Below are 25,708 nucleotides of genomic sequence, written 5' to 3' on the forward strand. Positions count from 1 at the left end.
TTTGTAGTTGTTATCACTCCCTGACATGGTATCCCCTATTTATATATTTGTTTACTGGCAGTCCAACACAATATGCACTCCATGAAGAGAGGCACTTTCTTTGTCCTATACTCCACTGTATCACCACAACATAGGTTAATGCTTGACACATGTTAGGTGTTTGTAAATATTTGTGGAATAAATGAACTATTGTATCAGTTTCTTAGGACTAATAAAAATTACCATAAACTTACTGGCTTGAGATAACAAATTTATTCTCTCATCACTCAGGAAGCCAGAAGTTTGAAATAATGGTGTCAGCAGGGTTGGTTCCTTCTTAGGGGTTCATCTGTCTCATGCCTTTCTCCTGGCTTCTGGTGGTTGCCAGCCAATCCTTGACGTTCCGTGTCCTATAGACATATCTCTCCAATCTCTCCCTCCATCTTCATATGGTATTCTCTGTGTTTCTCCACATTGTCTTCCCCTATGCATGTCCTCTTATAAGTACACCAATCATCAGATTAAACTACACCTTAATCCTTACGACCTCAATTTAATTACATCTGCAAAAATTCTATTTCTAAATAAGACTTAAATTCTGAGGTTCTGAGTGAACATGAATTTGGTGGGAGAGATGGGACATAATTTAACTCAGTGCAACTACAATTGTATCAAATCATAAAGATTAAAAATTTTCAATTCGTATCAGAATAATTTCCGAATATAATGTGGATGCTATATAACGTGGATGCTATGTCTTATCATTATTAAAAATCCTGGCAAAGAGTTAAAAGATTTGAGTGATCCTCTTATGTGCCTTTTCAACCCTCATTCTTTCATTCAAATACTTGTTCTTTTATTTTAAAAACATATTGTTGTGTGTTTCTATACTACATATATTATGCTAAGTAATGGAGACACAGTAATTAGCAAGATAAGACGGTGTCTGCTCTCAGGAGGTTGACAATCTATTTGAGTGAAAGTGTTATTTTTCTTCAGGACATCTGCTATCACCTGAAATCTTTAGCTGATATCAGTCAAGTTTGCATTAGTAAATGGTAAATTGGACCCTCCAATTGAGTAATATAAGGGAAGTTTAATAAAAGAACAATTTAAAAAGTTTTAAGGAAGGTTTTAGAACAGTGATCAAGAAATAACACAGTACCACAGGGATAGTAATAACAGAGATCATTTACCATCCTTAGACCTGAGGGGCAAAGAGGAGAGGAAGGATGAAAAGGAGGACTCTTGGATAGTATCTAGAAGACAGTTTCAGATTATAACTTCAGTTCTATATGTTCATTTTTTAGGAAATGCCTGAGTTATTGTGGACAAATTTCTGTCTTTATTTTACAATACTTAAGCTTTTTTAAATGCCTTGAAGAGACAGTGTATAACAAAAAGTAGAACTAGTGAACTAACCAACTTATGAATATCTTTTTGTCATATATAATAGAAAAGATGAATCTTAAACATGGAATTGTTAAATCATCTCTGAAGCAATATGAATCAAGATTTTTTCATCGTGATTGTGGCAGAAGGAACTGTAAAGGAAAGGATGTATGCAGCTGTGTTCATATTTACATTTTGATTATAACAATTGGTGTATGTGTGAATTTCTTTTGGCCATACCATATGAATAGATTTTTAAATAATTAAATGGCGACATATCTCTCACTAGTATTTGAATAGTATGAATTTTAGAAACATCTAGAAGCATTATGCTTATTGGACTTTATTGCTCTGGGTCTCATTTTAAATTGCACATTAAGAGAATACAGTATTTTAATTGTAACTTAGCCAAAATCTATCCAGAGGTCTGTTATCATTTTGTCTTTTAAGCAAATTTTCTCCCAAAAAGGCTGGATTATATTTCTTTTCTGATTGTTATAGTGTAGTGTATTCTTTTTTTATTTTTAATTTATTTATTTTTTATTTTATTTTATTTATTTTTGGCTGTGTTGGGTGTTCGTTGCTGCGCACGGGCTTTCTCTAGTTGCAGTGAACAGGGGCTACTCTTCGTTGCGGTGCGCGGGTTTCTCATTGCAGTGGCTTCTTTTGTTGCAGAGCACGGGCTCTAGGCACACAGGCTTCAGTAGCTGTGGATCGCGGGCTCCAGAGCGCAGGCTCAGTAGCTGTGGCGCACGGACTTAGTGGCTCCGCAGCATGTGGGATCTTCCCGGACCAGGGCTTGAACCCGTGTCCCCTGCTTTGGCAGGCAGATTCTTAACCACTGCGCCACCAGGGAAGCCCCATGTAGTGTATTCTTGATAATCAAACTACTCATGACTTTGGGACTTTGAATTGGTAAATATTCATGATGTGAAAAAAAATCATGATATATACTGCACTATCATATAAAAAATGTATGCTTCACTGTGTATTGTGTACACACACCAAAGGACCACATGAAAATATAGAGATACCATTAGCGACTAGACAAATACATCAAAATATAGACTGCTTGTAATCATGGATGATTTTGTGTTCTTGGCTTCCTGTGCTTCTCAGTTTTCCATAACATGTATATATACTTTTTAAAGTTGTGGGGAAAAGTATTATTAAAGTCAAGGTAAGCAGTGCTTAAGACAAATGAGCAGACTCTTGAGGTAATATAATAGTATGGACTACAAGGGGAAGTTGGGATAAAGGAAATATTTTTGGTACAACATGGTGACCAACTGTGGAATGGTAATGTCCCAAATAGAAAAGAAGATATGAAATATTTGAAACTGCAACTGTGATATTATATATTTTCTAAAATTTTTGCCACCTTTTCTCACAATCCTGCTGACAATGGGCCGTCCAAATTCTGTCCCTCACCACTTCATACATTATCAGGTGAAGAGTAGCTCGCTAAGCTCACTGCTACCATTCCCAACTCATCACTTCAGTGTTGAAACTCTTCATGGCAATATGGGAGCAAGCTTCATCACTGTGCCAGTTAAAGCACTTGGGCCTGGGTCTGTCTCAAGCCCAGGGTTTGATATTCCCATGCCTATTTCTCTTATGTGCACGTGTCTCATCCTAAGGTACCCAGCTATGGTACCACACTTCAAAAGGTGGTATTGCACAAAGGAGAACTGCGACTTCAGTACCAGATTACTTGGGTTTAAATACACCAAATGAGAATATATATAGTATAATGATACTGAATGTGCATATATGTATATACACATACACACACATACACACGTGTGTATATTGTATAATAATTCTACAACAAAGATTATATATAGATAGACAGATACAATAATTCTACAACAAAGATTATAAATCCTATAAATAACATATAGTCAAAAGTGCCCTGGTATGCAGACATTATTTATGGACATTTCCAACAAAGCATTATGATAAAGTAATTATTAGTATTTCTTTCTCTTAGTCCAATAATATAAAAAGCATTCCCACATGTGTTTTCACATGTGCCAGCCTCTCTAAGACATAATTAGGCTAGGCATTGTTATGTACTTTTGGAGAGGGCAGATATTGACTAAGACACAGAGTTTACCCAAAGACACAGTTAGTAATAGGTAGAAACTAATTCCCCATCTCTTAGAACAGCATTCCTTGAATACAACCATTTTCTCCTTTATTTTTATACTGAGGATGTTTGCCAAGTACTAACATACGTATAAACACTGGCCCCTCAGAAAGCCAAAGCAGACGTCAGCAGTCCTTGCTCATGCTCCTCTCCAATCCTCCGAATATCCCTAAAAGAAATTACTGTCAGTTTACTCAAGATATCAAGTAATAGAAAATCTGTTTGCCACTCATAACCTTGAGCAGGTGTTGGCAAACATTTTCTGAAAAGAGCCAGTTAGTAAATATTTTTGAATTTGCAGTGAGAACTAGTCACGTCTGCCTTTGCAGTATGAAAGCAGCCATAGGTAATATGTGAATGAGACATGTGAAGGAATTAGCAAGACCGGATATGGCTGGCAAGGAGCTAGATATGGGTCCCCATCCCCAGATGATCTCTGAGGAAACTTTCCAAAACCAATATTCCATGATTATGTCTACCTGCTAAAAGACACAAAACTTGCATAATGGGCCTCTGTTTGGCCCATCATTGCCATGGTGATAAACATTACTCAGAGGACAGTTTTTCATTTATAAGAATTTAAATGAACTGAAATCATTTACAAATCATGCTTTGCAAGTAACAGAAACCTCAAATAAAACTGGCTTAAATAATAAAGTACCTGACTGAACAGACAAGAGGTAGATCCGTCTAATTTCAGGACAGGATAGTTCAAGAATAAAAGAATTGTGGTCAGATAAAGAAATAAAGCAAGTAAAGAAGTAAATCAGAAAGGAATAATATGAACTGTATTTCTGCCACAAAAGAGAAATTTATCCTCTAAAGATGTACCACAATGAAGGAAAAATGTAAGCACTATATTGCTATTACATTTATTCTGGTCAAGTCTTTTCTCATTAAGAAATATGTCTACACAACCAGACTGTTTGGCTGAACTGTTTACCATCATGTCTCTTCAAACATTTCTAGGCAAATGGGATCAAAATGTTCTATATTATTTATCCATTGATGCAAGAGTGATCAACTTAGCAACAATCCCTGCTCTTCACTTCCTTTGAAAGTCTAACATTTCTGTAGACTATGTATTGAGGTGGAAAAAACATTTGTGATAAAATTCCAAGTCTAAATAGCAAGACAGAAAAATACAGCATCATCCCAAATTTGTGTGTGTATGTATACATCTATAGGTATACATACTGACAGATGCAAATACAAATTGACTTCTTTCCCATGCATCCTCCCTCTCCCTAAAAAAGGACCTTGATCCTCAATTGGGAAATTCGCCTCTTCCCTATTATCAAGAATGTGGTCTCAGAGGGATGAATTCCTAGTGCTAGATCCTGATTGGCTTCATTCCTTAGTTCAAAATATTTCTTTCATAAATGGTCATTTAGATTATAATAAATGAGATGAGAGAAAATGTTTATTGAGACTTCTGGAGAGAAAGGAGTTTTTTTCTTCATCATTGTCTTGGTTTTTACTGTTTTTTGTTTGTTTTATAGTGCTACCATATGAAACTCTTTTGCACTTGACTTAAACAGGAAAGAATGAAGGCTGAGGAAACAATAGCATACATTCTCTAAAAATAAAGGTAGGACTGTCCTGTAAAAACAAAGCTGAGAAGAGGAGATATAGGAAAGCAGAGTCCTGGCCACAGTTCTTTTATTCTTGAATCAATCCAAGCCTGAAATTCAACAGATCTCTTCTCTGTTCAGTTAATAAGCCAGACAATTTTCTTTATTATTTAAGCAAGCTTAATTTTAGGTTTTTGTTACTTATAAAGTATGATTTGCAAAAATTCACTTAGTTTACATTCTCAAAATACTAATGACAACATTGTGCCAATTAGTATAAATGGATTTTTGGTGCATATTTGATTGTTTTGTGAAGTGTGTCTCTTATTCCATGTAGGAAATGCAATGTGAAAACATCTGTTTCCCTGGACTTCCTGAGCATATGTACATTTCAGACCAATTACTGCACTTGAATTATTTTACCATAGGCTGTAGTTGTGTTTGTTTAAAAGCATAAATACCAAGGTAATGCTATTCTAGTATTGATGCAGGTTATTTTATAAGGCTGTAAACTTCATCTCTCTTTTCTTAAATAATGATGATAATAAAGAGTGTATGTCAGTCTCTGTGAGATTTTCAGTAAAATCAGTGCCTTCAAATTATTTTGAAGTGCAGGAAACTTTGAATTTATGAAATATTTATGAGAAATCACATCATGCCTACAGCAGTTCTCAGCTGTGACTACAGCATATGGTTTATAAATTGAAACAGGTGTGGGAGAACAGGTGGTCACAGCCAAGCCTGGGAAGGTTTGGAATTTACTGTGGGGAAGCAACATGATAAAATACCACCATTGGCATTGAAGGCAACTTGCTGATTTGATGGCAGAACCCAAAAGATGTTCACAGGGGCAAATACATATGACTGCAGCACTTGAGATGAAAGTGTTCACCTACTCAAATCCCACATATGGAAGTTGGGAAGCAGTCAGTGTCATTTTCCATGGAGAGTGAATGCAAGTGAATCTTCACATTGAATTTGACTAGTTTGGAAGTTAACTACATTAAGAGAAAAAAAGAATAAACTCTTCCTTTTACCTCTTTTAACACAAGCCTAGCTCAAATAAGGGCTAGAGCCACTTTCACCTGTGTTATCTACATTATTTCTAAGGATAATGCCATATATGCTGTCCTATATCCACAAACTCCAAGCATCAGAAAAGTACTCAGAGGGTGTAGGTATAATGTCCTGCTGTTATTTCAGCAAATACCTTTAAAATAAGCCATCTTAAAATCTCATGTTGTTTACAGAATAAAGGTAACAGAAGATAGTATCCTCCGCACCTCACTGCCAGTACCTTAGTCTATATTCAGTCAGAGCTTAGGAGTGCCTATGAAATGAAAGGACCTGAGACACAAGAGCTAAGAGTGTTTCTAGATTAATTGGGAATGAGCATCTGTACTTACATTTAAATATGACTATTTGTCATCTTCTAGAGATTCACAAAGTTTCAAATAAAATATTTTATGGAGTTATATTTTAAAAGTAACCCTAGTGATGGCCAGACCTGGTGTCTGAGTGATTCCCTAGGCCCAGCAAAGCAACAAAGTTTCTGGAGCCCTGGAGACAAGGGATAACACCCCAAAATATGGACCCATTTTCCATGCTACCTTCATTGGCCCAGCAGCTGCCAAGAACAAAGGTCACATCTCCCAATACCTGGCAAACAAATGCAGTCTTGCCTCACAAACTGTTTGCTTCTCTGAGGTACCCACCAGTGTATCTGGGGAGAAGCTTCAAGACAAGTTGAGGAGTGGCTGTCCTCCGATGAGACTGGAGAGATTCCACAAAAGAATATGGGTGTCATGAAGGAGGCAATGGTTCAGGCAGAGGAAGTGGCTGCTGAGATTACTAGGAAGTTGGAGAAACAGGAGAAGAAATGCTTGAAGAAGGAAAAGAAACGGCTGGCTGCAATTGCCCTGCCATCTTCAGAAAACATCAGGAGTACTCTGGAGGAGAGTGGGGAGACAAGTGAAAGACCCCAAAACAAGAAAAAGCAAAAGCCCCAGGAGGCTCCTTAGGAGAATGGAATGGAAGACCCATCTGTCTCCTCCAAACCCAAGAAAAAGAAATCTTTTTCCAAGGAGGATCTGGTTAGTAGTGATCTTGAAGAGACAGCTGCAAGTGGAAGTATTCCCAAGAGGAAGAAATCTTTCCCCAAAGAGGAACCAGTTAGTGACCCAGAAGAGTCAGGAAACAAGAGGGTCCCCAAGAAAAAGAGGAAATTCTCTTCCAAGGAGGAGCCACTCAGCAGTGGACCTGAAGAGGCTGCTGCCAGCAAGAGCAGCGGCTCCCCGAAAAAGAAAACGCTCCGAAAGCTGTCCCAGGAAAACGAGAATAGACATTTCCCTGGTGGGGCATAACTTGCGGAGATATTTCCCAACCCATCCCCTATAGTCCAATAAAAACAAAAGCAAATACACGAGGAAAAAAAAAAAAGACACCTTACAAAATATCGAGAGAAACTCATCTTCCTTATGCTTGTTCTTGTCTACATTCTGACACGTACTCAAATGAGAACGGACACCACTACCTCAAAAAGCTGTGCAAAACCTCAGGTAAACTGAACTACCCTTCTTTAATTCTCTAAAATTCTTTCTACAATTACCTAGTTTGTCTCAACGTAAGTAGGAGGGTTAGTTTTTAGAAAAGAAAGCAAGTCAGAGTGAAAACTAACAAAGGGCTTTATCATTACGGACTCTACTTACCGAAGGAGAAGCCTGTGTAGCGGAGGCTCAACGTCGACCTCACCTTCCTTACGTACGCATGCACGCACTACGCACACAGGCACGCACTACGCACACAGGCACGCACGCAGGGACTCAGATACGCAAACGTGCATGTGCCTCGGCTTTGAGACTAAGTATCCCTCTTCCTGCCTGCTGGAGATTTTAACTTGTTAGGTGATTCCTGTCTCCCAACAAGTGCCCTAGGATAAAGAGAGCAAACTTGTTTTTTGAAGTATAGTTGATTTGCAATGTTGTGTTAATTACTGCTGTGCAGCAAAGTGATTCAGTTATACATATATATATTCTTTTTTTAAAATATTCTTTTCCATTATGGTTTATCATAGGATATTGAATATAGGTCTCTGTGCTATACAGTAGGACCTTGTTGTTTACCCATTCCATATATATAAAAGCATACATCTGCTAACCCCAATCTCCCACTCCACCCCTCTCCAACCCCTCCCCAGCCCCTCCCCCTTGGCAACCACCAGTCTGTTAAGACAGACAGCTTCTTTTAGGTAACACCCCCTTTTCAAAGGCACCCCATGTCCAATGAGGAGACGACTCTTCAGGGCCCTCCCAGCTCCAGAGTTCATCATAGCTGTTACTCCAACATAGCCTAAGGTCTCCCTCTACCCTTTCCTGTACTCTTCGCTTTGTCACAGATATTGATCCCAAGGGTACTACCCTGTACACAGATCTCTGTCTCAGAAGCTGGAAAACACAATAATGCTAGAAGTGGTCCAAGGAAACAGACTGGATCACCTATTGGCAACAGGCAGAGCACTGATAGCTCTCGGCATGCAGCCACAGTGAAATTTGTTAAAACTTTTACTGTTAGGAACTGGTATGTGCTGGAAGGGGAGGCACTGATGGAAGTAATGTATCAGGCAATTAAAAAGCACATCAAAATAGTATTTATAAAGGCAAAGGAAATGGATTACTATTTTGAGAGAAATTGATGATTTGGAGAAGAAAATTGAAAGACTGAACAAATAAATTCAAAGAGGTCCTCCTTGACAATATATAAAGAGACTCTGATCTTATACAGTCAGGGGACAGGAAAATCAAATTTAATCATAAAAATAGCAGAAACCCAAAGAAGGTTAAGAAAGTTGAATATTTATCCTCAACAAGTTTGCTGTACCAGTAGGGATTCCATATAAAATATGGAGAGCTATGGATTTGGGTAATAGAACATATTGTCCCTATGAGCAAAACAGAGGTATTGAGAGTGTTTCTCAATCTATGCAAACAGAATAAAATAAGGACTGATGATCAGGAATCTAAGAGTGGTCACCCCAATAAAAAGTTGTAACACCTTGCCTAATTTCTGAATTCAAGCCAATTTTCTGACCCAGACCCACATACTGAAGCTGTCAATCTTTCAGAAGGAAGAACCTTGCAACACTATGGCAAGGATATGCAACCATTATTCCCTGTTTCTTATTCAAAGGAACCCATAGCCATTGACTTCAGGAACATACAGTAGGGAAAGCAGAATGCCCACAAGATATTGGAGACACAAGGTCCAAACTGGCATTGACAACAAAGGACTCAAAGCATTATCAAGCCCTTTTATTAGAGTGGGGCTTATGGAGGCCAGGCAGTAAATGGAATCTTGGCCAAGTCTGGCTCATGGTGGGTCCACTTCATTCATGAACACATTTAATAGTAATTTTCCTACCCCAAAATAATATAATATGTCCCCAAATATAAAATCTAATGGATATACTTGGTAGTTGGCAGGTCCCACATTGACTCCTTATCCTGTGAGGTAAGAACTATCATAGTGAGAAGGTCAAGTGGTAGCCTTCTAAAGCACCCCTCCCCCAGCCAAAATAGAAAAATTAAAAACAATATCTTATCTTGGAGGGAATGTAAGAGGTTAATGTTATTCTTGGGGTGGTGATGCCCATTATATCTCCACTTTATTCATGTCTTTAAAAATGCCAGATGGATTCTGGAGGATGGCATTGACCCCTGCCATGTCAACCACATAGCAATCCCAATTGCAGTTGTGTGGAATGAGGAATCTTTGCTAGATCATCTTAATACAGCTTCAGGATATAGTATGCAATCAATGATCTTGCAAATATATTTTTTCCCCTCCCTATCAAGAAAGAAGATTAGAAATAGTATTTCTAAGTATTCATTTAAAACAGATTATAGTATACCTTTACTGCCAGAGGCCTATGATAACACTACTGTCCTATAACAAATAGTGCAAGGGAAAGTGGATTGAGTGGAAATCTCACAGATAGATGACTTCATCTTAATGAGACCAGGTGAACAAGAAGTAGCAAGGAAGTTGGACTCCTGGGAAGACAAATACACTGCAGAGGATATGAGATGATCCCTACAAATATGTAGAGGCTGACTATATCAGTGAGGTTTGAAGCAAGTCTGGAGTTCTGGTGCATGCCAGGGCAACCTCTCCAATGTAAAAGATAAATTTTTGCATTTTGCACCTCCCACCACTAAGAATCAAGCGTAATACCTGTTTAGTCTCTTGAGTTTTAGAGGTAGGATGTTCCATCTCTGGGAATACTGTTTTGATCCATATATCAGGTGAGAAAATGCTCCCAACTTTGAGTAACACCTAGGAGGAATGTGCTTGAAGACTGTGGTGCATGCCAGTATGACCTTATGACCCAGTACAGTAGTATTGAGGTATCTGCGTTTAGGAAACAAGATGATGTGCAGTTAATGACAAGTCCTAAAAAGAGAATCACTGGCACAGACTACTAAAATTCTAGGTGAAGGTCATGCTATCTGTAGCAGAGAATTATATACCTTTTGAAAAGCAGAGGTGGGGGGAGGGAGGGAGATGTTTCTTGCAAGAACCTAGTTTATATGGTTTGCAGGGCTGGCTAGGAGAGCCAGAAAGCCATAGGCCAGCCCATCAGGAAGAGTAGTTCAAAACTTTCAGGCAGGACCTGAGGCTTTGGTCCACAGGGGAAGTTTCTTCCTCATGGAAATCTCAGTTCTGCTCTTAAAGCCTTGGATTGGTTAGATCCAGCCCACCCAGATTGTCTAGGATAATGTCTTTTACTTAAAGTCAGCTGATTGTAGATGCTAATTACGTTTACAAAATACTTCCAAAGCAACACCTAGATTAATATGTGATTGAATAACTTGGGACTGTGGCTTAGTCCAAAGGGAATAAACTGACCATCACACTTGGCTTTTTCCAGGCCCACTCCCTTATCAGGTCAAGTGTGTCTAGCAGCAATCTATTGTAGTATAGAAGGGGTTCATTCAGGATTACACATGAGTAGTGTGGGAAAGCATGCGCAGATGGCCAGGACCTCCATGTCATCTACCACTATCTTATCAGTGACTCGCCTTTAAGTGGACTTGGTCACTCAGTCCCATTCAGAGGTGGCCCTAGGAAACAACAACGAAGGGAAATTCTCTCAATGGATAGATATTTGATGGTTAACCTGGCCATCCACTTTGTGTAGGAGGAGAAGTATACATTCTAAAGAATGTATATAGACTTATAAACACTGGTGAATGGCTTGGCTGGGGGATTAGGGGCTTGGAAAGATTCAAATGGGAGGAAAATGAGGTCTGTGGAATAGGCATACTGAAAAATAGGCATGAGCTGTGAGGATCTTCAACATCACATGTTGACACCCATTAGAAAACATCCACCCTTGAAAAGGCACTAAACAACTAAATAGATTGACTAGGTCAGTTGGTATCATTCAGAATTTGTCCAGCAGCCAACTCACTACTGGCACAATAGACCCATGAGCTGGATAATTATGGTTACCAAGGATGTTTGGGTCTAAGAACATGGGTCCCCTCTCATCACTGCTGCTGCTAAAATGTCCAACTGCTGAAAACCAAGACTGATGCTAGTTCCTCAATATGGCACCATCCCTGCAGGAGTGCAAATAGCCACTTGGTGGTAGATAAACTCCATTAGACACATTCTACTCTGAAAGGAGCAGCAACCCTTTTTGATTGACATTGATACATGTATTGGGTATGGTTTTGCCTCTCCTCCCAGAAGGACCTAATCTAGCACCACTATTCAAAGGCTAATGGAATGTTTGTTTTACTGACACAGGATGTTAAATAACTTTGCATCAAAGCCACTTTACAACACAGTGGTTCTGATATGGGCATATTGACATGAAATCCAGGTTCCTATCCTATGCTGTACCACTTTAAAACTGCCATCTTCCCAGTGATTGCCCTCATCTGAAGAGAGTCACATTGTTCAAGGTCATACCCCTTTCCCGAGGCAGCCTCCATTCAGTGACCAGTTAGCGTAGGACTATAAAGACCCATGGGTTGGCTGAAACCTCTGTTGTTACTCTTCACAGTCCAACTTCTCCCTCTGCCCAGTCTTGCTTTATTCACTCCTTTTTCACCATTGCTGACCCCAAGAGTAACATTGAATATCATTGCTACATGTAAAGTTCTATTTCATTATCTCCCTGCTGGAAAACTCAGTCTGCTACAGCAGATTATATGAAACTGTATAGTTTACTTTCAGATAAAAGCAAACTGTTCACTTAGCTTCAAAAAGAGATCTTATGTTTTCTTAATACAGAAAAAGTAATAATGATAATAAAAAAGGAGGGCATGAAGAAACATTTGGAGGTGATGGATTTGTTTATGGCATGGATTGTGATCATGGATTCAAAAAAGATCCTTATAGTTTAAAATAAAGTAAGAATTCCTTTATTTTAAAATAATTAGCTAATATCTTTGTTGTGGTACTTGCCTATAGACATAGATGAGCTATTCTCTTAGTAGGCATTAAAAAGACCATGTAATCTTTTATAAATAAAATAACTTGTAAAATATTACCTAAAATAATGTGTCAGTTTTGTGAGGAGTAAATTATCAAATTCTTGGATTTAAAGCAAATGTACACATTAATTTAGCATCTACTAGTGCTAGAACTGGAGTTACCCAGAAGTCTAGTCTAAGCCTTTAAGCATCTCATACACACACACATACACAGAAATAAAATCCCTACAAAAATAAAAATAGTTAAAATTTATTGAATACATAATATATATCAGGCAATATCATCCAAGATTGTTAGATACATTATATAATTTATTTCTCAGGGTACCTATTAAGTATATGAACTATTACCAATAATAGGTACCAATAAGAAAACTGAGTATTAAAAAGGTCATACCATTGGCACATGGCAGAGCTGGGATTACAGCTGTAGTCTGCCTAAATTTGGGACCATGCTTTTAAATATTATGCAGGAAATTTAATGAGAAAGAGGAATACAATAAAAATAAACTATAAATGCTAACTATGCAATACAACAGAATACAATGTACACTTGTAAATACAATTAGATTTGTGAAGTTTACAAATTATTTTTCAAAATTTGTCACAAAAATTCATTTGTTTTACAAAGACAAAAGCAGAAGTTCATAATTGCTTTTACCAGTAATTTAGGTACTTGGAGTGTTTTAAACTCAGATTCTCAAAAATAGGCTCATTTTGACATATTAAACACTTGCTGAAATACTCATTCTTTGAGCACCCAGTCTAAATTTTTACCAACTAATTAACAGCATCATGCTAGGAACTTGCATCTCTTTTGTAGCTGAAAAATAAACAAAATTTATCACTCATTTACTTCCCACTTCAAATAAACTAAAATACACTTTGCAAGGGATGTTTGTTGGGTTTAAAGGTCACTTAGAACTTAAAGTTAAATAATGTCTCTAGAGACTGCAGGAAAGTGTTTACACAAACTCAGACTTTTTATAAAAGCTCTAAAGTGCTTTTGGGTTTTCAGGCAATGGCCTTGAATCACACTTCACAAATGTGTGGTAAACACATTGTATTTTAAAAGAATATCAAAGCGTATTTCAACCATTGTTAACCCTTCAAAATCTTTCGTAGTCTGTATAAAGCCAAATATCATAGTTGAATATCCACCATCATAAATAATTGATGACTTCTGGTGGTTGTGTTTTGCTTGGTTTGATGGTTAGCTGCTTCATGCTGAAGAAGTAAATCATGTCATCCCTACTACCCTATGATGATAAATTATTCAAAGCTCTATGATTTCATCTGATAATTCAACAGTTTTTTATTGTCTTATTTTACTCCAGGTGCTCTCCTGACTGTTGCTGATGAAAGTATTGAACAAATGACACATTTCCTCCCTTCATTAAGATTATTCTCTAGTTTGATGGAGTTACAAAAATAGTTCGGCTCATAACAAAACCCAATGTGTTTTGTTTTGTTTTGTTGCAATTAAGCAGAAACATTTTACTAACGATAGGGAAATATAGGGATAGAGGGAGTGAGGAATAACAAAAACAAATGCATATGCATGCATAAGCACAGGGAATTTGACTTTTCAAAGGAATTCTACGTGTATGATCCCGTATGATTTTTATAGATAGTGATTGGCTTGAATTATACCAGAAATATTGTCCCTGAACTTCTAAAGATGAGGTCTTTCCCAGCATTTAGGTATGTTGCAGCTCTTGGAGTAACATACATACAACTCGGGGGTCAAGTAAGAATGATAATATTGGGTTGGCCACAAATTTCGTTCTGGTTTCTCCGTAGCATCTTATGAAAAAACCCGAACGATCTTTTTGACCAACCCAATATTAACAAATCCTTATCTGTAAATAGGACCAAGTCTGAGATATGGCTTATTACTTACATATACATACATGTGTATACAAATGTGTTTATAAATATTATGTACATATTTATACATATACACATATATACATGCATGTGTGTATATATGAATATTATAGCAGTAGATAAGTATACTGTAATCCTTGTAACACTGTAGTCCTTGCAACACTATGAGTTTGGAGTTACCCTCTCTGATTTACGGATACAGAACCTGAAGCTCAGAGAAGTTAAATAGCCTTCCCTAGATTCTAGGGGCAGAGGTAGTGGCAGAGATATGATTTGAAGTCAACATCTTCTGACTCCAAAGCCCATATCTTGTTCCTCTTTCAATATATTACCTCCTCCAAAGATGAAAATCCAATTCTCAGGTCTGGTTACTTTTTGGCTGTGACTTTCTATATGATAGAAGCATGAGCTGTGTTTATGTAATTATTTGGACACGAATATGATTATCCAAGTCTTCCCCACTTTTCAGATATAAGTTCCAGAATGCTTCATAGATGTTGACTTCAACTAGTTGAATCAACTACTTGAACTATATACATTTTTACAACATTAAAACAGAGAAGATAATTTCCAAATCAATACTTTCCAGGTTCTCAATAACACAAAGAAAGTCAAGAATTTCAAAATAGAACACTTCCATTTCATTTCAGACCAGATTTCTGGCTTAATAATCTGCCCAACTTTACAAGGCAAGGTTGCTCATAAGAAACATTAATACTGAATAACAAGTTCACCATTCATAAATGAACTGAAGAGTTACACTGCCAACCAAATCAGAACCCCTGGTGAGACATGTCAAGCCAAGTGATGAAGCAGTAGGTAAAAGAGTAGGAAGTGAAAACCGAAACCAGAGGAGCAGGCATTGCCATCTGGCCTGTTTGATGTCTCCCCCATCCTCCCATGACTGTGGCTGCTTGAATGAGTGAAATAAGATGGGAGAACTTTCGGGAGGAAACCTGCAGAAATGAAAGTTCACATTCACCATGCAGAGCCTTCACTCCACTGATTAATGTCTGTCCTGCCTTGAAGGGCTGATGATTCAATTAGTAATATATGGGAACAGCACACCTGTGAGAGGGATTGCTGCCAGGAGGATCAAGCATAGGGAGTATGTAAAAATTGACAGTTCAAAATAAACAGAGCAAAACAAAAGAGATTTAAATGATAGATCATGTGTTCTCTGTGGTAGGGATTAGAGCAAGGGAGGAATGAGGTTCAGTTCCAATGTATGATCACTTAACTATTTTACAACAAAATAGGAGCTGATACTATTTACAATAGCCAGGACATGAAAGCAACCTAAGTGTCCATCAACAGATGAATGGATAAAGAAGATGTGGCACATATATACAATGGAATATTACTCAGCCATAAAAAGAAACGAAATTGAGTTATTTGTAGTGAGGTGGATGGACCTAGAGTCTGTCATACAGAGTGAAGTAAGTCAGAAAGAGAAAAACAAATACCGTATGCTAACACATATATATGGAATCTAAGAAAAAAAAAAAAAGGTCATGAAGAACCTAGGGGCAAGATGGGAATAAAGACACAGACCTACTAGAGAATGGACTTGAGGATATGGGGAGGGGGAAGGGGAAGCTGTGAGAAAGTGAGAGAGCGGCATGGACATATACACACTACCAAACGTAAAATAGATAGCTAGTGGGAAGCAGCCGCATAGCACAGGGAGATCAGCTCGGTGCTTTGTGATCACCTAGAGGGGTGGGATAGGGAGAGTGGGAGGGAGGGAGACGCAAGAGGGAAGAGATATGGGAACATATGTATATGTATAACTGATTCACTCTGTTATAAAGCAGAAACTAACACACCATTGTAAAGCAATTATACTCCAATAAAGATGTTTAAAAAAAAATAGGAGCTGATAAATTGATACTCTGATTTTTAATCTTCCTTACGTGAAATAGAGACTTTTTTCATATATTATATATATAAAAGACTATAGTTATGTCACAGTTTTTTCAACCTTGGCATATGTACATTTGGGACCAAATAATTCTTCATTGTGAGGAACTGTCCTGTGTATTGTAGGATGATTAGCAGTATCCCTGGCCTCAACCCACTAGATTCCAGAAGCAACCTGCTATAATCTTAGCAACCACAAATGTCTCCAGAAATTTCTCCTGGGCGAAAAATCACCCATGGTTGAGAAACACTAGTCTAGATCATCCAAATAAATGAATACATTTCAACCACAATCAAATTGCCTGGCTATATCAAATCAGGGCATAATAATATTTACCCTACTAGGATTCTGGTATTGGCCTGATATCTCCTTAGGCTAGAGAAATAGTGAGATGGCATCTATAGTCATTCTCAGAGCCAGACCTTCAATAGGTGATGTGTGAAATAGATTTGCTCCCAGGAGAAAATTAGCCATATAGTCGCTCAATTTGGCCTCTTATAAGAGAGGAAGACAGTTCTCTAAGGCAAGACACAAGCCCAAATTTCTATATTTCTGTCCTCTAACCTCTTTTGGATCTCTCTCCCTCTCTCTCCATGTTGAAAGAAAAGGGGAAATTCAGTATAAATCATAGTTCCATTTGTGCAACTTGCCTACCTGGTAACCAAATGAGGAAGTTAATATTATGTACTTTTTCTAAAACTTGTACTACCTTCCTGCTCTTTGAAATTAACTTTACAATTGTAAGATTTCAAGAGTCTGTTATAATTTGTGCATACTTTTTTCATGATACCCCTAACTTACTAAAAAAAAAAATTAAGGTCAATACTTTAATTCACTGAAATTCAATTATTTTTATACTCAAACACATGAAGCTTTCAGCACAACACAGTGAATCCAATAGCAACAGTCAAAATACATTCTATGCAATGTGAAAACAACCTGCAGTGCAGGGAACCTGCAGGACAGGGAAATGTATTTCTACTGATATATAGATAGCATTTTAAAATGTTCGCAGAACCATTCATTTCAAAAATATTCAAGCCAGCACATATTTTTAATTGTTCTTTAATGTTTAGGGGAAACAAATATGTACAATAATATTTTGTTGATTTCTTGAGTTAAAATGTCAAATAAAATTTTAAGTAATATGGAAGATAAATCCCTTTATATGAATCCCTTTATAATTTGCAGAGCAAATTAAGGTAAGTGCAACCCATGAGTTACTTTACCCTAAGGTAAATGCAATCTGTTGAAATTTAAATAAAATGTGTTTATTTCTAATATGAAATGAAAATAATTAATGAGTCTATGTGTAAAAATGGTTTCCATGAGGGTAAGTTTTTATTGAATAGCTTGCAATTGCCAGGCAAAGCAATGGATATATGATATGAATGTGATATGATATGTGTATGCATAAATGTTTATGGAGATATATATATATATATACACATATATTTATTAAGCACATCAAGGTGACCTTATGAGAAATAGTATAGTATGATAATTATTGAATGGTTGTGAGTGATTCTTACCAAATGTGAGTTTTCTTTTTCTTCCAGGGCAAACATTTAGACTACATTTCCCATGCTTCCTGACAATAAGATGCAGTCTTGTGATCAAGTTTCGGCCAGTGGTGTGTAAGCAAAAGTGCTGTCATACTTAGACAGAATTCACCCCCAAAATTCCAGCACTATTCTGCCACCCTCTCTTGGCTCATGGGTTGGCTAGATGCACTGGATCCAGAAGACTGTGAACCTCTAGAAGACTACAGAGCACCTGGATGGAAGAAACCTGGTCTATGAGGGACTGTGGCTTAGAAACGATGTGCACCCCCTCTCCCTACTGCCTTAAGTCGTGATGGAAACAAGAAATCAACTTTTATTTTGTTCATCGACTGATATTTGGGGGTTATTTGTTAGTGACTTCTAGAAAATGCTGTTAGTACTTTGCCCATGTCTCCAAGCTCTTACCACTTCAGAGATCTCCAGTCTGACTTCCCATTGCCAGAACCAGAACACTTTTTTTTTTTTTTCCTAAAGGCTGTTTGGCCACCAAAACACTTGTCTGCTCAGAAATTATAGGGAGTTAACTACTGTCCTTCCGCAGAAGACCTCAACCAATTACTGCTGGGATTTGGTGAAAAATTTCCACTCTCCCTGGACCCTCCTGAAGGATACCTTTGAAGCAAGTCTTCTCCCCTAGATTCCAGAATTTCCCAGCAGGATTAAGCTCCAGTGACCCACCATGGCTTCTGGCTGAATAACACCTTTTGCTGGCTGCCTGTCCTCCCTTCCCTGTCTTGTATTCTTGCTCCTCTCCCAGACCATCTACACTCATTTCCTTGTCTGGGGTCTGCTTTGAGAAAAGCCCAAACTAATGCAAATATTGAACCTTTCCAGACTGTTATAAAGAGTTTTATATCCAGAAACACATGAGTCCAATTTAGCCTGAACTCTCCCTTCCTAGCTTTATAAATATGGATAACATAATCAATTTTCTAAAGGTCCATATTTTCTTCTGAAACATATAGGTAATAATAGCAATTATTTCACAGTGTTCTTATGAGACTAGAGGTGATAAAAAGAATAACTTTGTAAATTGTCTATTATACAATGAGCACTGGCTAAATGGTGTCATTTCTGTTATTGCTGCATAGATAGGTAGTGATGGAAGTGGTATTTGAACTCAGTGGTATCTCGCTGGTAAACTAGTGTACTTTCTCCCATGGTATGCCAACTCTTGATAATTACCATGCATTACTCAAGTCATTTCTGAAATGACTTATTTCAGTTCTAATTTTTATTTTGTATCAGTGCTATGCATACACTAATTTAGAGTAAAGTAGTTTTACAATGTTTATTTTGAGAAATAGTAATGGTCTTCTAACTCGCATCCCAATTTCCCCTCCCCCAAGACAACCATTTTGATTCTACTAGATAATTCCTTTGATATTTATCTTTATTTCTCTACATAACATGCTTATATTGTTATTTAATGATTTTGTTTCAGGCGTTATCGACTGATGTCCCACAATTGAGGATGAGGTTTGAACTTCTTTTCTTTTCCTGCCCTACATCACACATACACATCTTTCCTATACCCCAACCTCACTACATAGCTATACCATGATTTTTATATTTACTCAGTATTAATATCATGATGACTATGTAAAGCTATACACAACTGAACTACATCGGTTGGCTTACTTTTCTATATAATCACTGTCAGTTCCAAATCATCTATTATCCAATTGTCTTCTCTAATGACACTGAGATCTATCAGGTATTCTATCCATTGCATCTTCCTAGAGAAGAAGAAGATGGCGTTATCTGATGTGCATGATCTTGATGCTCTGCTCGCTAAGGATGGTTCACAGCTGTCATCCAGGCATCTACCTTCACCCTTGTTCTGGGGATTCCTTGTACTTGCTTTCTGTGTTAAAAGACCAATTTCCTGTGTTTATCACTTCCTCTTTATTGTTTTCCTTTTTTGTTTTGGTTTAATACATTCTACAATAGTTTCCTGATGAAGGATAACTGGGAGATAGATACAGAGATAGAGATGTTTAATACGTGTTTCTGAAAATAATTATTCTACTCTCATGCTTGATTAATAATTTCACTGGGTAGAGAATTCTAGAATGGATATCTCTTTCCTCCAGGTTTTGAAGTGTTCATCACCTTCAGGCTTTCAGCTTGACACAGTTTTTGTGTGAATTGTTTTATTGCTGTGGTTGTGGTTGTTTTATCCTCTTCCTCCATTCCCAGCTCATAAGCTCCTCTGTTTCAAAGTTTTGAAATTTCTTCATAATGTACTTCGTGTGAGTCTAATTTCTAATTTTGCTCTGAGCACTTGGCCCCTTTCCGTCTGAAAACAGGTATCCCTTGACATTTTTCTCTTGTTTTGTTGACTATTCTTTCTCCTCTCACCCTTATTTTTTTCCTTGAAATATTGAATCTCCTGGACTGGATCCGTAATATTCTTGTCTTTTCTTTCTCATTTCCTTTCTGTTTATCTATCTATCACTTGATAGATCTATCGATTAATCAATCAATATTGAGGAACTCAACTTTCTGGTGTATTCTACGACTTTATATTCTAGACTTTATGCTAAGCTTTTCATTTTTGCTATATTTTTTCCCCAAGAGTTCTTTGTTATTCCCTATTTCATTTTCTTGTTTCATGTTTATAATATCTTCTGTTCCTCCTCTGAAGATATTAATAGTATACATTTTTAAAGTTTTAGCTCTGTGAATAGACTTTTATTCCAAATTGATTTGTTTTTCCTGTGTGTGGATTTTATCTTTTATAGAGAGGCCTTCCTTACTTGTATGCTAATCACGGGCTGGATTCTCATACTTAGAAGTGGGACATGACAAAGATGTTTGAGAGCAACACATACATGAGTGGGGTTGTTTACTTTTGGTTCCTCTGTGAACAATTTTTGGAGTTTTGTTCTAGTATCCACCAGTTTCTTGGGAAATGCTCTGCCCGGAGAGAATCAACTAGAATTTTGGTTGTTAGCATCCAGCAAGCTGTTCATAGCTAGTCTGCTATCCAGTTTAGACACATTCTATTTTACTTTCTCCAAAAACTAAACCCTCAGTCCTTTGAAAGTAAGAGAGGGCACAGGCATTGGGCTACAAATAATAGTGGCAAGGATGTGGGGATCCAACTTCTTTAACCAATGTTTGACTTATCATACTGTCTTTATCTTTTATCTCACTTGTGAAAGGTATCTGGTGCTGTGAATTCTCAAGCCTTTTGGTAATCCTGCAGTGTAAGTCCAGTTTGTTCTCAACTTTCCCCATTGCTGGTTTAGGATTCAGTGTGTTCAAGTCTGCCATGTTGTTTTCTACTGATCTATGTATTTTCTAACCCCATGATCCTTTTCTATCATTTCTTTTCCCATTCTTGCAGGTTTATTTCTAAGTAATCTCATTGCTGTGAATTTAATGCAGTTTCAGGAGGGAAGTAAAGTAGGTTTGTGAAAATAGTATGCCAGCTTTACAGGGAGTGTCTTCCTGAAATTTTAGATGACATGTTTCACAAGAAGAGAAGTTGGTATAAAAATGATTAAAAATGATTATAAAAAAAATCTCTAAGTCTAGCCAACAACTATCATTAGACGCTTTAAGGGCACATTAGTTTACATAGGTATATGTATCACAGTAGTAATCCTAAAAGTTTTCTTTTTTAATATGTAACTTCAAGAATGAGATGTAATACAAAGAAATAGCAAATGAAACATGCCATAAACAAAAAATTAAGCATCACGGCTCCGGAATTTTGATGGGTTCTCATTCCTTAAAGAGTAAGAGCCAAAACCTGACAATTTAGGCCTACTACATTCACAATACTCCAGGCAAACTGAACTACTTGGTTTTTCTCATAGCTACCTAATATTTGCCCAGCTCTCTGACCCTGTCCATGAGTTTTCTCTACCTTAAAATATCTTTCTTAATTTATTCAAGATTCTTGTGGAAGTAGTCTTTTCCACCTTTGAACTCAAGTATCAATACATCTTAATGAAAAAATGTGTTATTGTTATCTCCTCCTGTTAGGCTATCAACTCCTTGAGGACAGGGACAATGTTTTATTTAGTGTTTAATTTCTAAACCTCCTCCCACATCCAGAACTTGGAAAAAAATATAGCATAAAAGTCATCTTCAATAAATTTGTTGAATGATTTTATAGTCACACCACGTACATAAAAATCGTATTGCAAGATTTACTAGTTGCCTAATTCAATACACATTGCCTGACCTACTTAGTGAGAAAATCTTAAATTTTATCTGGACATGTAAACAAATAAAATAGAGTGGTCTTCTTACCAGCACTTATAGCTGTTTGTGATCATCTGACAAAATTCTAGCAAATAAGATATAAAAGTAAAGGGTGTATGAAGAGATAACAAAGATGAATGTCCCATGGGAATTCCCTGGTGGTCCAGTGGTTAGAACTTCAGGCTTTCACTGCCGAGGGCCTGGGTTCAATCCCTGACTGGGGAATTAAGATCCCGCAAGCCACACAATGCAGCCAAAAAAAAAAAAAAAAATGAATGTCCCATTTTTAAATTTTAAAAAATTCCCAGAAGGAAATCTGTTTTATTAAAAAACTTTTGGAGAGTTTTGTATATTATTTATTAGATATATACACTGAATATATTTTTTCTGAGTGTGTAGTTTGCATTTTTAATTGATTAATGGTTTCTTTTGGTGAACAGATGCTCTTAGTTTTAATTAAGTTTAATGTATTAAACTTTTCTGGTTAGTGCATTGTATGTTCTGTTTAGGAAATCTGCTCACAGGTATAAAGATATTCTCCTATGTTTTCTTCTAGAAACTTTTTAACATCCATATTTAGACATATTACCTTCTGGATTAATAATTATTGTTATTTATATGGATATTTGATTTTCCAGCACTATTTATTAAAATTTTTTAAATTGTCATGTCATTACCAGTCCTATCAATTTTTTCCAGGCAGAACTTCCTCATAAATAACCTTCAAATGAATAATTGTTCTAGGACTTGCTTTTTCAGAAACCATCCTAAGACAACCCTTGTTCCTGAAAAATAACAGTTCTGCTGGGTGTTGTAGACAGATTTATTTTGTCTTCGTGACATTTTAAGGATACTATAACATTGCCTCTCAGTTCTAAGTTGATTGTCTTGATATGCCTGCTGTTAGTCTAAGTGATTCTTCTTCTTTTTTTTTTTTTACAAAAAATTGTTATATTTAATGCATTTTTACCAACTATGTAATGCATATACATAAAAGCACTGATGAAAATTAAAAACCCACCCATATGTTCTTAGGACCCACCAATTCCCACATCTTTCTCTCATTGCATTTATATGCAGTTATGTACATCTTTTTTTTTTAACCTACCTCATACTATATCATATGCTTAAACTAAGTGGTTTATTTTGTTATTTATTTCTAGTTAAAAGCATTTGTTATGTTATGGTCAGGAAATTTCTGCCTTTAGACTGCATTTTCTTTATGGTTGCTTTTAAAATGTTTTCACTGACTTTGGTGGTTTGCAGGATCAAATTTATGTGTCTAGGAATGGACTATTTTCATCAGTTCTGCTCAGGACTCATTGTTTGTCAAAATGAAGAATACCTGTGTTTTGTTTGCTCTGGAAAATTCTCAACCATGATGTTCTTTACCATTTCCGACTAAAATGTATTCTAAGTATAATATCTCCCTCCGGACCTATTAGAAATATGTTACATTCTCTTAAGTCTTCACTCCTTGGCTTTCAGTCTTCTACATTTTCCATCTTTTTATATTTTTCATTTTATATAACTACCTCATATCTACTTCAGTTTCACTAATCCTCTTCAACTATGTCATTTTCTTTTTTAATTTTAATTTATTTATTTTTGGCTGTGTTGGGTCTTCGTTTCTGTGCGAGGGCTTTCTCTAGTTGCGGCAAGTGGGGGCCACTCTTCATCGCGATGCGCGGGCCTCTCACTATCGCGGCCTCTCTTGTTGTGGAGCACAGGCTCCAGACACGCAGGCTCAGTAGTTGTGGCTCATGGGCCTAGTTGCTCCACAGCATGTGGAATCTTCCCAGACCAGGGCTCGAACCCATGTCCCCTGCATTGGCAGGCAGATTCTCAACCACTGCGCCACCAGGGAAGCCCTATGTCATTTTTTAAAATTTTAAATTGTGATTATTTTTTATTTGTGTAAGGTCTAGTTCAGTATTTGTCAGATCCTATGTTTTATTCATTGTATCCTTTTTATGTTGGGGTTTCAATGCCTTCTTTTATAATTGTGAGCATGCTTATTATATTACTCTATTCTCTTTCTGGATGTATTTCTATTATATTAAGCTCTTGAGGCTGAGAATCCCTTGTTGTTCAAGTGTGGGAATGCCTGACAAGAGAAATTGTACATTTATTTACTTCTGATGGCTTCCCACAAGTTTCAAGTTTCACTGCTTTGAGAAGGCTAGCTGGCTTCTCTCTCTCTTTCTCTTTCTCTGTTTCTCTCTCCTTGTTCTGAGAGTTCTTAAAACATGCAAGTAATACCAAATCAAACCACAAATTTAAAAGAGGTATAAACTTTGGCTTTCCAATTCTCAAATTAGACTTTTTAAAATTTGACTGACAAAGCAGATAAACATAGAATTTTTTAAATCTTGTTGTTTTTCATCAGCTGGAGTGTAGATTTTTAGTCTACATTTTACTGAAAGTGCAGACATTTAAAGATTTTGGTTTTATCCCCTTTCCTGGTTCAAGTCTTTGACTTAGTTTCCTGATTCTCCAAATGGACATTAAAAGAGAGACTATTGGAGAAAGAGACAAATAGCCCCACACACCCATCCCCACCCCAGAGGCATCTGTGGTTTAAGCTCAAGTCCTAGGTGCTCTGGTTTTCATTTCTCTCTTCGTTTTTGGCACTTGAAGAAGTTTATCTTCTTTTTTTTCATCTCTCTCTTTCTCTCTACCCTTCCTTCTTTCCTTTTTCTTTCCTTCTTTCCCTCCTTTGCTTCTTTCTTCCCTTCTATCTAGCTCAGGTAATATTTAATTGATTTCTTAAGCTTCTTAAACTTGACCCTCTTATAAATTTTGAATGAAACCTACCAACTCTCTTATAAGCATATTTTTCACAGATATTTTTAGACCTTCATTAGAAAGCTAGTTCCTCTGTTAGTACACTTGGTTAGCTCATTTTTGTCATTTGCTTCCGATTGTGAAAGCTTACAGGAGTGTTTTCTGGAATCATTTGTCATTTCCTCAAATCATATTCAACTGTATCAATTATCATATAGTTTTAAATATATATATTATAAATATCTGTAGCCAAATCATTTGAAATCTTGATGAATTTTTAACAAAGTTTGTCCATTTTTATGGAAATTACTAGAATGCCTTACTGAGTAGCGCATTGAATTTTTATTTTTAATTCATGTGCCCAATTTTGGAGTTGAGAGGATTGTTGGTAATAAATGTTGGATGTACACTTTTTAAAAAGTTACATTCATTTTATGCATCATTTCTAAGTATTGGATTTAATTCTGGACGGTTGTCAGTTTTTATTATCTGTCATCAACCTGGAACCAGAAGTTCTGCACTGTTTTAACTTTAAGGCTTGAAAATCAGGACCACTATTTTCATCCCTAAGACCTATTTCAAAAATGTAAGTTTTTTCATGTGATGATTCAGATGAGCTTTCCTCAGAACTATGTACTTGCACTGTCCAGGGGCAGAGGCTATCATGTTTAATTGTCACTCTTACAGAACAACTACATAACTTGCCCAAGTTAAATGTTAGC

General features: G+C 36.8%; 1 pseudogene; it reads left to right on the forward strand.

The window, feature by feature from the left end:
* The first annotated feature begins 6,902 nt into the window (after positions 1–6,902).
* On the forward strand, positions 6,903–7,460 carry LOC137763510 (nucleolar protein 56 pseudogene; annotated as a pseudogene).
* Positions 7,461–25,708: the final 18,248 nt, after the last annotated feature.

Source organism: Eschrichtius robustus, chromosome 4 (assembly GCF_028021215.1).
Source record: "Eschrichtius robustus isolate mEscRob2 chromosome 4, mEscRob2.pri, whole genome shotgun sequence".
NCBI classification, from domain to species: domain Eukaryota; kingdom Metazoa; phylum Chordata; class Mammalia; order Artiodactyla; family Eschrichtiidae; genus Eschrichtius; species Eschrichtius robustus.